Raw genomic sequence first — 15722 nt, forward strand, 5'->3', positions numbered from 1 at the left:
AGATTTCGAAAGGTTATTCTGTTCTAAAAGGCTTACTGATGTGTGACAAACTATGAAAGCGTTATAGAGCGGTTGGTGATCTGAGACGTTTCTAATATGTGTCTGTGAATATAAATCTTCATGTCTGTATCACTATCATTTTTCAAAGTTGGTCCTGCCTGCTGCACCCAGAGATATAAATGTACTGAAATTCTTCAAGAATCTCTGACGCATTCTATAAATGTTTGAAGATTTTCCTTTAGACAACACGGAAATGACAGGAGGTGTCACTTAACGTTGACGATAAAATGGGTACGAGCCCGTCCATTTGCAGAACTACCCATTTATTGATTTGCGGAAAATTCCAAGTGTTGGCTGCCAACGGTGTAGACACCGTTCAAGTTTTACTCAATTTTCTAACTGATGAGATTTATCAAGCCACCAAAATTTAGTTTCTGTGACAGACAGCTTTTCAGAAAATGCCATACTGCAATGACATTCTCTTCTCAACACATACACGGGCTCCAGCAACGTCAACCATCCTTCTGGACCCAATTTCTTCACACATTGAGACTAATGGCCAAGGCGGAACTTATTATAGTCAGACATGGTGACATCCCCCAACGCTTAGACAGGTCATTTTAAAATCTCGATTACATGGAAACCTGAAATAGAACTGGCAAAATGCTGCTTGTTAGGGTTTCTTGGGAAATGACCTTTATGGAAGAGACGGAAATGCTTTTTCGTTAACAGTCATTACAAAATAGGTGTTCTTAAATACGCTGAAATTTTCTCTACTGGTGTTCACTTTTTTAATGTTTATTTTTGAAAGAGACACAGAGAGAGCGAGCACGTGGTAGGGGGGAAGGGGTGGGGAGCAGAGAGAGAGGGAGACACAGAACCTGAAGCAGGCTCCAGGCTCTGAGCCGTCAGCACAGAGCCCGGCGCGGGTCTTGAACCCACGAACCATGAGATCGTGACCTGAGCCCAAGTCAGATGCTTAACCAACTAAGCCACCACGTGCCCCTGGTGTTCACTTTTAATAGGCTTGTAACTAATATATTTAACAAATCTTTTCTTTAAACGTTTCTTGAAAAGAAAATGGTGCCTGTCAAACAGCACATCACAGGTCAGTCAGAAATATGGAAAAAACTACTACATTTATAGGTGGGTAACCTCCAAGTCTCTCGTCCCTCTCTGGCAAATTAATACAGTTAGGTCTCCCAATCCTGGCCAAGCCACTTCAGGCCAGCACCACGCAGGGAAGGACACATAAAGGGTGCCAGGATCCCACCCCGCACACCCCCACCTGCTCTCCAGGTTGGGTGTCCTTCAAGGGCAATGGTCAGTCACCCAAAGGGTAGAGTTTCTCAAACTACAAATAGCCACCAGCAACACCTGATGTGCTTGGTAAAGTGCCCCCTGGGTCTCCAGAATCACCAGGTCAAAGTTCGTTCCAGGAACCTGCACTTGAATCTGCAGTTAAAGTTAACCTGAACTCCCAAACGGGGAGGCAAATTCAAGTTTGAGAACGGCCATCTCTGGCTTCAGTTTCTCCACGTGTAAGAGAAGGTAACAAGACCTGACCGTTACCTAAATCCTCTCCTGACTGGTCTTCACAAGCCATCCCATTAAGACTCAGCAATGCCAGGGGTGCCTGGGTGGCCGAGTGGGTTAAGCACTAAACTCCTGACATCGGCTCAAGTTGTGGTCTCCACGGTGGTGAGGTTGAGCCCCAAAATGGCACTGAGCATGGAGCCTGCTTAGGAGGCTCTCTCGCTCTCTCACTCTCTCTCTCTCTCTGTCCCTCCCCTCTCCACACGCGCTCACTCGCTCTCAAAAATAAACAAACATCAAGAAGACTCGGTAATGGCATCACTTTATATGGACATTGTCACAGCATCTCCACCTGGGAACCGACGCGGCTACTTTGTTCTACACACACCCACACCAGCCCACCCTGCACTCCAGAACTCCACCATCATTGCCTCTACTGAGGCACTGATCTTATCTGTTTCTTCCCCAGCCCTTTTAGTTCAATACTGAATTCCCCCACACCCAGTTCCAGAGGCCTTGAAATTCATGTTATCCACAGCCCCCAAGATCACAGATAATTATTTCCTTGCTATATCTAATCATTCATTTTGGATTTACCAGGACTCAACACGCTCCCCAGCCCTGCCCTCCTTGCTAGTGTTGGCTGATGGCTACTGGCCCTCCAGAAATGAATGCTCAAACACCGGGGAGCATAATAGCAAAGAACAAATAGGCTACTTTTAAATTCTCGTAACGTTTTTTCCTTCTGTTTTCTTATACTCAACACTGAATACAAGCATTGAGTTTTATAGCTGAAAGGATCCCTAAGTCATTTAGTCCACTGTGGCTCCCCCCGGCCACCAAAGTCGCAAATTCAGAAATGGAAACTCAGAGAGGTGGTCACGTTTCGCTTAAGATCACACACTTATTTTTGGCAAAACTACCTAAAACCAAGGCTCTTAAATTATCCAAAACCCAAGCTCCAGTCTTTTTTCAATATGGTATGCTGACTGCCGGATTATTACCTCTGACTGGACACATACCAAGAACAATTCTGTCAAACACATACAAGTTATCTTTCAAATAGTTCATTCTTTGTTGCCCATTAGAAGGGAGAAAAAGGCACTGACGAAAGAGGCATATGGGTCCCAAAACATTACAAACAACAAGCATGGAATGATAGCTTTTAAATAGTTAAGAAGGGGGGCACCTGGGTGTCTCCGTCAGTTAAGTGTCCAACTTCAGCTCGGCTCATGATTTCACAGTTCATGGGTTCGAGCCCCGCGCTGGGCTCTGTGCTGACAGCTCAGAGCCTGGAGCGTGCTTCGGATTCGGTGCCTCCCACTCTCCCTCCCCCGCCCCTACTGGCAGTCTGTTTCTCTCTCTCTCTCTCAAAAATGAACATTAAAAAAAAAAAAAGTCTCTGTCCCAAAAATAAATAAAAAACGTTGAAAAAAAAAAAATTAAAAAAAAAAAAAGGGGCGCCTGGGTGGCGCAGTCGGTTAAGCGTCCGACTTCAGCCAGGTCACGATCTCGCGGTCCGTGAGTTCGAGCCCCGCGTCAGGCTCTGGGCTGATGGCTCGGAGCCTGGAGCCTGTTTCCGATTCTGTGTCTCCCTCTCTCTCTGCCCCTCCCCCGTTCATGCTCTGTCTCTCTCTGTCCCAAAAATAAATAAAAAACATTGAAAAAAAAAATTAAAAAAAAAAAAAGTTAGTAAGGAATCCAACTGAGAGAGGGAAGGACACAGACACATTCAACCTCTATGTGGGTAATGCCACCAATTAGCAGATGGACCCTCTGAGTGCAGAGGACAGAGTATACTTTTCCAGAAAAAGTAAGGAGACAGGAAAGTGTCAAGGAGCACTTCAGAAGGAGGACATTTGAGATGACCTGGGAGGGTTAAGTGTTCTCCAGATAAAACAACACAATTCCGACGCGGGAGAAAATGAAAAGAAGCGAGCTGCTGGCAGGTGTTGGATGTGTACGTAACGAACGGATCCATCCATGGATGTGTATGTAACAAATGGATCCAATCAGAGGCGTTTCTGATTTCAAGTCTTATGTGCAACAAAGTTATCTGCCCACAATGTAACGTGGGGCATTTCTCAACAAGAAGTTCTGCAGACAGCTGTGAAGGGAGAGTTATTATAGAAAACTACGGTTTCGGAGCGATTATGTTTTTCCAGAAGCAAAGTTCAAAATGAAACAGTTAAATGGGAAAACATTTCGGTTTTTGATTTGGCAAACGTTCATCAAGGTTTCACGTCTTCATACAGTTAAGTATTAATCCCAGACGTTTCAAATGCCACCGACACAAACGATAACTTAATTCATCTGAATGTATTCCAGATGTGTTCTTCCTCGGTTTCTGTTCCTGTGTACAAAGCCCCTCTTCTGAAAGTACAAAAATATCCATTTTAAACCAGTGTTATGGTTATCTAGAGTGGTACGGGTAAATACAAGTAATATCATATGAATCACCACCCTAGTATGAGGCCTGAAGAGGGAAATTAACGAGGAGAATTTGATGCCTCACCTACCAGAAGACATGGGGAACCATTTGAAAGCAATTTTCATTTTCTTCCTGAGAAATCTAATGCCCTCCTACGTGTAGGTGAATTGCCAAATGAGTAGAAGGTATATTCCAGACCAAAATCTAGATCCGTTAATACCCCATGCAATGACATTGTTACTACCCCACACTTAGGAAAGATGGGGAAACATGTATTTTTAGCATTTTATTACTGGTAAAATCCAGTGTTTATTTTCAATGTTTGTTTATTTTTGAGAGAGAGGGAGCCAGCAGGGGAGGGGCAGAGAGAGAAAGGGAGACACAGAATCCAAAGCAGGCTCCAGGCTCCAAGCTGTCAGCACGGAGCCCGAGCCCTGCGCGGGACTGGAACCCATGAATCGTGCGATCATGACCTGAGTCGTGACAGAAGTCAGCTGCTTAACCAACCAGGTGCCACGATAACGTCTATATAAAACAGCCAAATACTTGGCCAAGGGTCACTCAACTTTACAATCATGATATTACCCTCAAAAACAATTTCAAAGAACACTTCACTCCCTCTATCAACCAGCATTTAAGAGTGTCCACGAAATACCATGCTGAACCTGGAAGGGGTACAGAAAGAAAATAAGCAAAGCGCTCCCTACACGATGGTGAACATACCACAATTTGGATGCAATGACCAGTACAGACCACATGGACTGGAAACCCAAGAGAGGCTGACACGCAGGAGGCAGGCTCCGCAGGGTCTCAAGGGGTGACCGCAACAAGGCGTTTGCCAAACAGGGAAAAACCATCGTAGGGGACGGCGCGCAAAGGGGATGAAAAACCGAAGGAGTGGGCCCTGTACTTTGCCACACCACCCCACGGCTCCAGCCTGCTGAACATCCTTATTTCACAGAATTTGAGACCACCACATCACACATCCAAGGAGGGAGGAATGAACACTTCTGGAACTCCTGTACTGTGGCAGGCCAGGTTCTGAGCACATTATGTAAATTAATTCATTAATTTCTCAATTCTCAAAACGATCTTCCATAAGGAAGGCACTGCGGTCGCCCTCCTTTTAGAGATGAAAATCCTGAGGCATAGGAACCTCTTTACTAGACAAAAATAAATAAGGAAAAACACCGTGAAACGGATGGTTTCAAGAGGAGAGGTGGATGGGAGGGCGGGAGAAATAGGGGAAGGGGATTAAGAGGACACTTACCATGATGAGCACTGAGTAATGTACAGAATTGTTGAACCTTATAATGTACACCCTGAAACTAACAACACTGTGTGTTCGCTACACCAGAAATTAAAAAAAAAAAAAAAATTAAACCACTTTGAATTTTAAAATAATATTGTATTAAAACCCATCAGTATGCTTCAAAGGCAATGAGAATCCTTACCTTTTACCAGTTTTAGGGAAAATTTGCCAGCTTAGTTACTATGCCATTTCCCAAACTCCTAATGACAGGAGAACCTTCAAAATTCCAGTTTTGCATCCTGTCTGCAATGCAAAGGAATCAGTAATGGCAACTGCTGAAGAACGGTGTCCAAGAGACCCAGTCAGAAATCTAAGCAAGAATTTAAAAAGAAACCTTGTAACCCAACACCATGAAAAACACAAGGAAAGCTGAGGTCCAGATTCTGTTACTCAATCTAGAAACCTCATAAATGGAAACAAAGCAGACCCACTTCCAGCTGGATGGAATGCCTGGAGAGGATCGGGCTGGATCCCAGGGCGGACCGGAATCCAAGTCGGGAAAGGCTCTATACACGCCCCTGGCGGGGAACCTTCTCAGCCAGCGCACCAGCCTGTATCTACTGGCCCTAATCTGTGGAGGGCTTCACATGTGGGAACTTCTTGTTCTTTCTTAAAATTGTGAGCTCGGTCATAAAAATAAAAGCTTCCAAATGAGCTCGGTTGTCATGAAATCCTCAATTCACTTACAGCTACAGACATGCCAACAGCTAGCAGGATGAAAGAGGAACACGGAAGCAGGCAGACCTGGGTCAGATCTCAGCTGTGGGACTTTGTTACTATGTGAACTTGGGTGAGGGGCCCCCACAGGTCTCCGACCTTGCTCCCTGTTGCTGAGATCCTGAACATCCTTAACTGGACACAATCCTCCCTCCCTCCCTCCTTCCCAGGCCCATTCCACTGCCTGTTTCAGGAAACCTCCTCCTCCAGGGTCCCCAGCCCTCCACGCCAGTGCCTTTGCATCAACTGCTCTATCACAACTGCTCTTTCCACCAGCCTGGCCTTGCTAAATCCACTCACCACAAGCCTAAGAGGGGCTCAGTCTAAAACGCAAATATCCTCTGCCCAAAAAGTGATTTGCGTTTTTTGTTGTTTTTTTTTTTCAGTTTTATTAATGTTTGTTTATTTTTTGAGAGAGAGAGGAGACAGAGTGTGAGCGGGGAGGGACAGACAGAGAGAGAGACACAGAATCCGAAGCAGGCTCCAGGCTCCGAGCTGTCAGCACAGAGCCCGACACGGGGCTTGGACTCACGAACTGTGAGATCCTGACCTGAGCCAAAGTCTGACGCTTAACGGACTGAGCCACCCGGGCACCCCTCAAAAAGTGATTTGCTTTTATGTCACAATGTCACTTGCCTTTCTTCTCTACTTGAAGTTCTCTTACTTCAAAGACTTAAGGCACTTAGTACAACTTAGGAGCTCACTAAATGCCTGTTCAGGGCTGAGGGACAGTTGTTCAGGCTTCAGTTTCTTCTTCATTCCGCTAAAAACCTCCACGCTCTTTTCAGAGGAATAAATGGGACTGTTCCCTGGAGCCTAGCACGGGGTCTGAGAGGCACTTCCTGCCATAGATTCTGACTTTCATCTGGGTGCTACTCACTTTTCCAAAGTGTGCAAAGTACTATCCCACACGGGAGCTCACCGGACCCCTCTGATGACTCTGAGACCGACGAGGTTACATGAAGAAGCTGAGGCCAGTGACGTTTAAGGCCTGCACAATCAAGGCTCGTTTGTGGAAAGACCTACCGATTCCAAATCCTGAGTTTTCTGTGATGCCTTTTCGTCAGGAGTTCTGGCATGGTTTATATTTATAGAAAGCAATTCCTACCCATCTCTCCCATGAAGTTTATCCAGCAAAAGGTGTCATTTTACTGCACCTCTGAAACACAAACACATAGGCCAAATTGCACTACAATGGACTCCAAGGACTTTGGTTTGTGCTACGTCAAACAATTGCTTTAAGCAAACTGTCAGCTGGCTCGTTCACGCACTCCTTCATTCAGCAACTATTTACCACATGCCCATGTGACACCAGGCACTGTGGTGCTGAGAACGTCCCCTTCCCTGAGAAATTAGAATTATACTATACAAGTTTTCCAACGGAAGCCAACGGTGGAAGATCCAGAATGCGGGCACCCGAATAGGTACCTGAATGAAGAGCAGTGAACTAAAAGCCAGAAAATCTGAGAGCTCATCCCGGCTATGCTCCTACATAAGCTGCGAGACCTTAGACAAGTCCCTGGTCCTAGGCTTCCTGACCCACAAAAATGGGAAAATTGGTCCTAAACGTTAACTTTCAAGTCATTTTGTGCTATGAATCCTAGAGATTCCAGGATTCCACACACCGGCAAGTTCTTCTGACGCTGACAAGTGAGATTTTATACCACAATTTTATAAACTTTTGTGATTTTTAGAATGTCTTCAGTTCCTGTATGAGATGGCACTTGCGTTCAATTTATCATCATACGTTTATTTAGCAAAGCTCTTTTGGCCTTACTCTCAAGATTTTTGCACCCTTCTCTCAGCAAATGATTAGACGTATAAACCTTAGTGCCTTAAAAAGTAGCTAAGGAGGCCCACTACATGTTGGCACACATCTCTGATGCCCACCTATAAATTCATACTCCCAGATTCTTCCCTGTAATCAAGTAGAAGACATCTAAGAATCACCCTGAACAGCCAGACAGAAGATACAGCAAACTGAAGCACATTCCTATACGCTGACTTACATGAGAAATTTCCCCAAACCCTTTCTTGCTTCACAACTTTCTCGACGTCTATAGAAGTGACCTTTTCTTTTCTCACTCATGCAAGGAACCTTAACTGAGCTCCTGCTCTGTCAGTGTCTGTGATGGGTGCTGAATACAGTAGTGGGGACAGGCTGCAGGGTCATCACTAGCCCACATTGTCTTTCGGGGTGAATTACAAAAGGTGCCCCGTTCCAGTGGAGATGTGTGGTGCACCAGGGGTTTGGGAAGTGGAGTTCAAAATTTCAGCCTCTAACTGCCCGCTGGACAGGATAGCCTTGTGCAGTGAACAACTTGCACAACTGTGCAAGGTAGCATCGCTAGATGTGTTTGAAAACAAAAGTCATGTTCTAGTAGAGGCACTGCCTACAACAAGAGGAAGAGCTTAAATGCCTAGAGATAATGGGGAAGGAAAGGCTCCTGGAGAAGCTATTTGACTGACACGTGAAGGATGTGTGCGTAAACAGCAGATGGAAATCGGAATAAGAGCGTAAGCGGAATGCTCATTCATTCCAGATAGAGGTCTAGAAATGACAACTTGGAATTAGTGTGATGTGTCTGGCAGTGTGTCGTGCATGTGTGTAAGGAGGCGAGGGAGGGGAGACGCAGGGAACAGCTCCTAGACAAGACTGAAAAGGCAGGCAGGAGCCAGATTATGAAACACCTTATTTGGTACGACAGGTTAAGGTGTGAAAACCTGATTCTGAGATCACTTATGGGCCTGTTTTGCCACTAAAAATAAACTCTTCTCCAACCGTACCTTGCCATATTTTTTTACATGTACCAAACACAAAAATCTCTGATACCCCAAAGCGACAAGTCTCATCCTATTAGCCAAATCCGATAGAAATCTGCTTTTAGAACTGCACCCGTTTTGTTTCATATTTCCTTTTTAGCACATAAAAAGCCTAAAGAACGTCAGCAAACGTCTTTAAGTGTACAAATTCTAACAGTTGCGCTCAAAGCGTAAGCCCAGTGATCGACACTTTTCATTCAGAGCCTAGGTCTGAAATATTTACAGCATATGGTCTGCACCTGTAAGAAACCTGTAAGACTTGAAAACTTCTAGAGACACCCCAGCTGGAGCCATTGGAGAAGGACTTGAAGGTGGCCAGGTGCTTTCCATTAAAACAATTATGTCAGCAGCACTTGAGAAACAGGAGGTAGAACGAGTGAGTAACACAGAAGAGAACCCCCAGACCTTCACCACGTAGAAATAAACGTCTTACCACGACCCGAGGCTGCCCGGAAGATTTCAAGGGTCACCAGGCAGCCTCCTAGAGGGCCCCCACAGGGACAACGCAGAAAAACACCCTCCTGAATGGAACTGTCTCCCGGACTAAGCAGTCTCCTCTGCCCCCTCCCCCCAACTAAATAAAGTTACCCATTTTGCGATTTTAGGAAGAAGGGGCACGGAAACCCATCGCTATTAAGTTTCGCCGTTCCCTCAAGGTAAACCACCCCGTGCAATCTTACTCCATACCTTTACGGCGGCTGCCGGCAGCCAACTGTGGCAAGAAAGGGCTCTTTTCTTCCTTAACTGGTTTTGGTAAATACGATTCATTTGGGACACAACGTGTCGGCTTTCCCAGAAACTTGGCACATCGCCCCCCCCCCCTCCCCCAGGCGCAGGGCCCGTCGGGGACGGTCGGCGGGGCAGCCGCCGCGGGACTTGTCCCCACCCCACCCCCCACCCCCCACCCCCCACCCCCGTCGCCGTCCTCCCCGAAGGGCCGGGGCTCCCACCGCCCGCGGGGTCCGCGCGCCTCCGAAAGTTGAGCCGCCGCGGGACCGGGAGGGGCTCCCCCCGGCCCCTCCCCGCCTCCGCTCCCGGCCCCCGCGACGGCTCGGCGACACGCCGACACGCGAGGCCCGGGCACCTCGTGGAAGGCAGTTCTGGCAAGTGTCGCCGCCGCCGGGTCCGGCCGCGCGGGGACAGGGGGAGCGCTCGGGGCGCGGGCGCCGCCGCCGCCGCCGCCGTCCGCGCCCCCCGGCTCCCTCCCGGGGAAGGAGGCGGCCGGCGCCGGGAGACAAAGCGGAGCGCGGGGGGAACGGCGGACCGCCGGGCGCCGCGCGGGGAAGGGGGACCGGTGCGCGCCCGCCGCCCCTTACCTTGGCTCCGGCGCCGGGCCCCGCTCGCCCGCCGGCCACACGGCCGCGCCCGCCCCGCCCGCCGCCGCCCCAGTGCGGGGCCCCGCGGGGACGCCGGCGGCGCCGGGGACCAGAAGTGGCTGGGGTCACTCGGTCCTCCTCGGCGGCCGCGGCCGGCCCTCGCCCTGCGAGCAGCGCCAGTGGAGGCGAGAGCGGCCGCACCTCCTCCCTGGACCGCTCGGCCCGCCTCCCTCCTTCCCTCCGCACCCGCCCGCCGCCCAGCCGCCCCCCTCCCCTCCCCGCCCCTCCCCGGCCCCGTTCCTCCCCCACCCCGGCCCCGGCCGTCGCCCCCCGCGCTTTCTTTGGGACGCGCCAACTAACGCAGACCCACAACTCGCGAGCTGTGCGTGGGCGCCTACCCTGCGCCGGGCGCCCTGCTTGCCATCGAGGCGTGAGGAAGCCGCGGCTTCTTCCCCGGAGAGCCGGGGCGCAGCAGACGGCTCCTGGGGGGCCACCCAGGACAGGAGCCGAATCCCTGGTCGTCGTGCGCCAGGCAAGAAGGAGATGGAGGTGTGCCGCCTGGAGACCCGAGGGCGCAGGAGAATTCGGACTTCGGAGTTGGAGAAGCCGCGCGGGGTTTCTGAGAGAAACCGGAGTTATCCCCAGGGCGGGGATGATGGGGACCAAGACGACGCCCACGAGGCGGCAATGATCCTGCGATCGATCGCGGTCCTGGGTCCTTGCGTTTACAGAGGATCCCCCCTGCAGAGGACAGGGAAGGGAAGGGAGATGCAGTCCAAGCGTGGATCCTCCAAGAAGCAGGCGCCGAAACAGGACGGACGAGCCTTGGAAGGATTTCTTAGGGCAAATGGCTGCGAGATGACGTGGGAAAAGGAGCGAGCCCGGCATTACCCACACCTGATCCCCGGGAAGGAGCGAGGGAAGCCATCACCCTAGCCTCCCTGCCGCCTGAGCAGGATCCTCGTGAGTCCTCTGTTTCCAGTTCCCCTTGGGACACACCTGCCTAGTGTCCATGGCTATCAGTCATCGGCTGGGAAGTGTGGCCTTGGGCACGGACCCAGGGATGAATTTCAGAACGTAAAAGCCAGGGCGGTTGGTCAATTAAGCTCCAAGAGAGCTGGAGGAAGAGCCTCACAGCTGCCCACAATCTCAGAGACAAATGGAATCCACTCTCGCACGCACACCTACAGTTTTTAAATGAAGCCCCAAGGGTTTGCTGTGATCTGGAAGGGCCTGGCTGTCCACCTTGCACGGATACAGGCTCTGCTCACAACTGACCCCTCCCCACCTGCATAGGAGCTCCCCTGCCCCCTGCGCACATGGCCCTGGGGGGGGGGGGGAAGACCTCCTCACTGCACTCACCCTTCAATCCTCAATCCAAGCATCACCTGGTCTGAAGAGCTTTTCCCAGTTAGCACTTGACTTATTGCTGCCATAGACCCAGCACACTGCGGTGTGTTTTTGTTTTTCTGTTTTCCCCCCTTCTTGTATTGCAATTTTTCACAATGTTTTATAAAATTTATTTTTTTCCCCCTGATTATACAAGTAATATGTTCATTGCACAAACTTGGAAAAATACATACAGCCCAAATGTCTCCAAGCTCCCCAGCCTTCTAGGGGCAGCCTCCCTTGATAGCCAAGTAATCAGAGTCTGAGCCCCCATTCCCTGTGTATCAGTCTGGGTCCAGTCGGGAGAGAGAAACCCCACAGCAATTAAACAGTGAAAGTTTAGGGGCACCTGGGTGGCTCGGTCAGTTATGCCTCCGACTTTGACTCAAGTCGTGATCTCGCAGTTTGTGGGTTCACACCCTGCATTGGGCTCTGTGCGGACAGCTCTGAGCCTGGAGCCCGCTTGGGATTCTGTCTCTGCCTCTCTCTCTGCCCCTCCTCTTTGTATGCTCCCTCTCTCCCTCTCAAAAATAAATAAATAAACTTAAAAAAAAAAAAACAGTGAAAGTTTAATACAAAGAATCGTTACCTACAGGATTTGGAGCCGTGAGGACTGGCCAGTAAGAAGTAAAGAGAACTCAACAGAAAACAGGTATAGCACATACAAGGATCTAGGAACAGCCACTAGTCCTAGGACTGAGAGCCCCAAAGGATGAGCCTCCTGCTCCCCAAGACTGAGACTCAATCCTGTTGGGGAGGGCTTGGCCATGGCTCACTGAACGGCAGGGAAGTCACCATGGTATCATGCCAGTAGAACTTTCTGGAAATCCACCCTCTGAAATTTGCTGGTAATCTACCCCCGAGGTTGTGAGGAGAGCTGCTCACGGGCGTCTCATGGAAGCACTTCACTGCAAAGTCACTCACAGAGCAAGGTGCCGGGAGAAGCCACGACTGCCAGCACTGCAGGGCCCTGGTGCCAGAAAGCTGCCCCCAAATGCAGGAGCCGGCCAGGCAAGGACATGACAACCAGCAGGCAGAACTCTGTCCTCCTGCAGTATCCCCTCCCCCCCCCCCCATACACACACCTGTACGGACACTTAACAGGCCAGCCAGCAAGGAAAGTATGTCACAGGCCCAGATCCATTTTTGCAGAAAAGGCAAAAAGGAGGAGTTTGGAACTGACAAGCAATGAGCTGGTAACCAGGACCCCAGGACCCCAGGCAACCTTGAAAAGTCCAGGCGGGGGGCACCCGGGTAGCTCAGTTGGTTAAGCGTCAGACTTGGGCTCAGGTCAGGATCTCACAATTCCTCAGTTCGAGGTTCACAGCCGGCTCTCTGCTGTTAGCACAGAGCCTGCTTCAGATGCTCTCTCTCCCTCTCTCTCTCTCTCTGCCCTTCCCCTGCTAGCGCTCTCTCTCTCTCTCAAAAATAAACATAAAAAAAAAAAAAAGTCTAGGCATAGTCATTCCCCTCCCAAAATACACCTGCACATTCACTTGAACACTGTCGCATCTGCGAATCTTGTCCCCTCGGCTGGCCATTGTGTTCCTGATCGCCATGCCCTCTCCTGCAAGCTGTCTCAGCTTGCCCTCCTCCAGCCTTGCCCCATGTGGAGGCAGGGACACCTCCTGTCCTGGTTCCTCACAGCACAGCTAGGACCAAGTTGTTAAGACTCAACAAAATTTAGCAGAAGCCTCGGGGAAACACAAGGGGATTACAGAACAGAAAAGAAAAAAGCGAAAGCCTAATCATGGTCCCCCCAAACGTGAAACCGTCCCGAGGGCTCCCTACACTGTGTCTCTCTCCTTAGCCCAAGCCCCACGCAGGGAACCAGCGTGTGTTCCCCCCAGGCCCCCCACCAGAGTCCAGGCTGCAGTGCCGTGAGGCCCAAGCGAGAGAGAGACAAGTTTCTCTTCTCCTTCAATCCTAGGCCCGCTCCATTCAATACAGAATAATCTGCAGAGATACAGCTCTGTGTAAAGATGAACATTCATCTAATGTTAGGACGAGAAACTTAGTCTCCCCAATGCCTGAACTCATTTATCAGTCCACTTACGGAGCACCTACTCAGCACCTGGCACTGTACTGGGCAGTAAAGACCTAATCTGAGCAACGGTTACCATCTGAGGGAGGTGGATTGTAAATAAATCATTTTGCAGGTAGTTCTTTTTTCTATCTCTGCTAAAGAACACAGAGCATCTAATAATGAGGGTTAACACAGTCCTAAAGAATTAGAGAGGGACCCCCTGGAGAAAGCAACGTTTTGCTGAGCTCTGAAGGATGACTGAAGCGGAACATTCCAGAAAAGGGAAATGGTGAATTTGAGGCTCTGAGGTGGGAAAGAGCTGAGGCCATTTGAAGAAAGGGTTTAAGGACAGAGCTACAGGAGATGAGGCCAACGGGGCACATCAGAGCCACTCATGCATGCTCGTGTAGGCATGCGAAGAATTTTGGATTTTATCCTTCCAACAATGAGAAGACCCACTGGAGGGTTTTAAGCACTGGTCTAGCTGCGGGTGGAGAACAGACTGGAGAGAAGAGCAGACACTGGGCCTGGAGATAGAGACTGAGCAGTAACAAGCGTGTAGAAATGAAGCATAGGCCGGGGTGTGGCTGGAGTGCCCTGGGGCAAAGACTGTGGATAGAAGGGACAGAACTCTCTCAGGGTGAACTTGGGTGAGCAAAGAGAATGGGGAAGGAAGAGCCAGCGAGCTGGGGGACAATCAGGAAGTTATGTTGGATCCTCTTCATTAGCAAGATCAGCATCCCTGTGGAATGACCAAAGGCCCCGGGAAATCAAATCGATTCCAAAAATTCAATTCAAAATTCCATGCTTGGCAAAGACAAGAACAGCTTGAAGGTTTTAAAAAAAGGCAACCTTGCTTTCCTCCCCATCCACTCACTTCCTAGCCCTCGAAAGTAATCAGCCAGTCTCCTATTATTTTCTAAAAAGTTGGAAATAATATTAGTTGTAACCCCACTCCCTAGAGATACCCATTTTGTTATATTTTCTTGCAGAATCTTTACTTAAAATACCCAAAGCTAAACGCCGCAGTTCATCTTTTTATCTGCATTTTCTGGCACATAAAAGGTGCGAGCCATGTTTGCAGAATTGAATTTTGTTTCCAAAATCTTCCCCAGTGCGGTGCAGTATTTCTGATAGAAGGACACTGAGCTGATGGTCATACCTCCCGAGTTCTACAACAAGTTTTCTTAAAACACCTGTCTCACTTGGGGAAGACTTTTTTTTCAAGTTATGGCTTTTTGCTCCTTTTTCTCTTTCCCAGCACCTAAGAGAGTCTTCCTGCCATGTAAATAAAGTCTCTGCTGCAGCCTGGGCCCTGCTGGCCACAGAAACGACCACACACACACACACACACACACACACACACACAACCACTCAAGAATGACCATGTTTTGGGGCACCTGGGTGGCTCAGCTGGTTAAGCGTCCGACTTCGGCTCAGGCCATGGTCTCCCAGTTCGTGGGTTCGAGCCCCACGTCGGGCTGTGTGCTGCCGGCTCAGAGCCTGCTTCGGATTCTGTGCCTCCCTCTCTCTGCCCCTTTCCCGCTCATGCTCTGTCTCTCTCTATCTCTCAGAAAATGAATAAACATTAAAAAAATTTTTTTAAATAAAAAAAAATGTGTTTAATACGTGTCTCCACAGAGCTCAAAAGCAGTATTACAACCTGTTCGTGGGCAGGAATGAGGATTCCAGCAACAGTTACTTCCACTAAGTGCTTTTCTATACTTCATATCCTTAACGTTAACAGCTACTCGCCGTCTCCCTCCCAGCACCCCAGGATCCAGTAGAGAGGCAAACACCACGGTGACTCCGGTCCAGCTGCCTCTCCAGCATAGGCAGGCAACTCCGCCAGTGTGCCAGGCTAATTTTGGAACAGTCAAGATTTCTAGAGGATAGCCTTTTCGAGGAAGGCCACATCTGTCCTTTCTGAAGATCACTTGGTCACATACAAATGGGCCTTTCCTCTGCCTGCTTAGGAACTTGCACAATTTACTTCACCACATTTTTCAAACTTCTGAAAGAAAGAAAGTAGCAGGATTGATTATAATTCTAAAAAGCTGTGTTTAACCCAAAACTCTAGATCCACCCTCTAGATCGATTGTCTTAAAACCATTTGCACGGGGATGCCTGGGTGGCTCAGCTGGTTGAGCGTCCGACTCTTGGTTTCTGCTG

At 49.4% G+C, this 15722-nt stretch overlaps 1 protein-coding gene across 4 annotated transcripts in view; it reads right to left on the bottom strand.

Moving 5' to 3' along the window:
* TIAM2 (TIAM Rac1 associated GEF 2) overlaps positions 1-15722 on the bottom strand; it is a 265433-nt gene that overhangs the window by 214714 nt on the left and 34997 nt on the right. Inside the window, exon 1 of one of the 4 annotated variants that reach the window (XM_053904340.1) lies at positions 10534-10552. The exons of 1 other annotated variant lie outside the window; for it this stretch is intronic. The gene's annotated coding sequence lies outside the window, so the exon portion shown is untranslated. Of the gene's footprint in view, positions 1-9506; positions 9613-10135; positions 10315-10533; positions 10553-15722 lie in introns of those variants that run through there. 2 more of the 4 variants (XM_053904337.1, XM_053904339.1) reach the window with 2 other exon arrangements.

Source organism: Panthera pardus, unplaced genomic scaffold (assembly GCF_024362965.1).
Source record: "Panthera pardus isolate Hobbes unplaced genomic scaffold, ASM2436296v1 HiC_scaffold_17, whole genome shotgun sequence".
Taxonomy (NCBI): domain Eukaryota; kingdom Metazoa; phylum Chordata; class Mammalia; order Carnivora; family Felidae; genus Panthera; species Panthera pardus.